Here is a 2489-nt window from a genome sequence, read left to right as displayed (position 1 = left end):
ATTAAAGATAAGTAAAAAAAACAGCAACACATTATGAATTCTTTCCAGGTAGAATAACTACAAGGTGGGCCAGCAGATGGCGCAGTGCTTACATTGCTGGACTCACACATGGCTGACCACAGTTCAAGTCCCTGAGCCAGTGGCTTGAAAATCATGCCAGGCACCTGTGCATGCGTGCCTAAGATCCCAGGAGGAGAATGGAGGAGAAGGGACTGCGGCATGGCCATCCGCCCCAGGGGAGTGATTTCTCACTTCCGCTCTTGCTGTCTCTCTCAGCCCTGTCACACAATGGTTAAAAGCTCTGTAGAGAGCCTGATCTGTGGCTGAGTCCAGGCCTCAGCTGCCCAGGATTCTGACAGGAATGGAGGAAAGGGGTTGCAGCGTGGCCAGGCCCTCTCTCCCCCTCTGGTGCACACACATGCCCTCTGATGTTAAAAAAAAGTTCATGGAAATGCATATTATGAAAAAACTATGGATGGATTTCAAGATTCTTTTTTGGCATCAAAATAAACTCAATGCTTTATTCTGTTTTTCCATGTACTTCCCCCCCCACCCCCCGTTTGCTGTAGGGCATATGTGCTCCCCCAAGAGAGAGACAGCAAGAGAGAAAAGTAGGAAAGCACCTCCCAAGGGAGATGGCCATACAGCGATCTCTTCTCTTGGGATTTTTGGGTGCATACACACACACACACACACATGGCTGGGGTGTTTTCCAAGCTGCTGGGTCCAGGACTTGAACCTCTCAGTTGGCCATGTGGGAATCCAGCTGTCTTGACCACTGTGCCACCAGCTGACCCCTCTTCTATGTTTTTCTATGTAAAAATATGTCGTGACTTCTCTGACGACCCAGTATTTTAATACACCATGTAGTCACACATCTGATAAAACTGGCATGGAGAAAGATTTTTAAATTTTTTTTTATGTTTTAATACACTTCAAATGATTTATTTTTCAATGACAGGGTCATTCACTTTTAGAAGTTTCATATAAACCATTCTCTTTTATTACAATCCAGACATTTAAAAATTTCTCAAAACTGCCAGACTCTTTTTCAACCAGCCTTTAAAAGTTTAAACTAATCCTTTTCTTCTAATACAAATCAGATACGTTACGATTTCCCAGAATCGTCAGACTTCTTCAATCGAAGGAACAATGGTCTAGACCCATGAGAGATCTATGCGTGTAACGTTTCTTGATGTAATTTATCCTTCCCCGGCAGAGAAATCATTAGTGTTTGTTTCCCTCCTTTTCCTTTCAAGACGATCACACCTGCAATAACTATGGCATACAGTAAGTACATTGATTGTATACAGACAGTATGCCTATGTACATTACACACAACACATCGAAATATATTATGCATTGTAAATAATGCACGTCATACCTTTTGTTTAAACACTTCACAGAATGGTAGAACTGATACAATGACACTTCAAAAAAAAAGGCTGACTGAAACCCGTAGCACATTGTCGCACAAGCATGGCTTTTCAAAAAAGTTGCAAGTCACAAGTCATGTTCTGTATCATCTCCTGAAATGTATCCCAAATGAAAAGTGGAGGACGAGGTGCATGACATCATGCTTCATGGCACGGCATATATGTATCAATTATGTTTACATACAATTACGTGAATGACACAATTGAGACCTAGACTATATAATGTATACAGTTATTATAAAAAGTTAGATCTTATGCCACAGTACTAAAAATAAAATGTATTCTTCTCAAATAGTGAAAATAAGATATCCTTCATGTTTTTTTATGTCACATGTTTCCTCATTTGATCAGGCCTCTTTTCTTTTCATTTTTAATGAAATAATGTCCAGCATTTCATTCAACAGTATTGACAGGGTGCAGGCAACTTTCTGACCATTACCGGCCTAAAAAAAAGTGATGATTGTCTTGTCATGAGTTTACTGAAACGCTCTCCTGTTGCGTTCAAGACATGGTGAAAGTATAAAAATAAAAGACAAATAAATATAAATACCTTCTCCGTTATTGAAAAAAGTCACAGATCCTGCGGCACCGTATTGCGAACACGGTCTTGGATCTCTATACCATACATCATGGACATCCCCGACCTTCTCAGGAGCCTCAGGGGTCACCGCTTGGCCAGGAAGACACCCAAGAGTTTCAGAGTTCCAGAGTCCTCGCCAGGGAGGGAATCCATCCTGCCAAGCGCCGGTCTCCTCAACCCACGCGGTGTCCAGCCGCCCCCCGCCCATCCTGGGCGCAGGCACCTGTCTAGGGAAAGAAGTGAGGCTAAGCTCCATTCTGCGCAGCCCTGAAGAAGGCGGCCCTTCTCCGACGCACCCAAGGGCTCTGGCGTTCCCCTGGACTCGGGGAGCAGGCACTTACGAGTGAGCACAAGACGCGGCGAGGCAGGGGGCGGGACGTCCTCCAGAGTTGCGCTTGGGGCTTGTCGCGGCCACCGCACCCCCTGCGCGTGCCCAACGTTTCCTTAACTAAAACCAAAACGTAGGGAAGCCC

At 44.4% G+C, this 2489-nt stretch overlaps 1 long non-coding RNA gene across 1 annotated transcript; it reads right to left on the bottom strand.

Annotated features, from left to right (window-relative positions):
• Nucleotides 1-980: 980 nt before the first annotated feature.
• LOC114005022 (uncharacterized) lies at nt 981-2242 on the bottom strand. The gene is made up of 2 exons (XR_003546963.1): nt 1987-2242; nt 981-1278 (listed from the first exon to the last, which is right to left on the bottom strand). It is a non-coding gene; the product is annotated as an uncharacterized LOC114005022 (long non-coding RNA).
• Between the last annotated feature and the right edge of the window lie 247 nt (nt 2243-2489).

This window comes from Tupaia chinensis, unplaced genomic scaffold (genome assembly GCF_000334495.1).
Source record: "Tupaia chinensis unplaced genomic scaffold, TupChi_1.0 Scaffold141305_1, whole genome shotgun sequence".
Classification (NCBI taxonomy): domain Eukaryota; kingdom Metazoa; phylum Chordata; class Mammalia; order Scandentia; family Tupaiidae; genus Tupaia; species Tupaia belangeri.
Note: the sequence above shows the minus strand (reverse complement) of the source record. Positions and strands in the feature narration are given on the sequence as shown.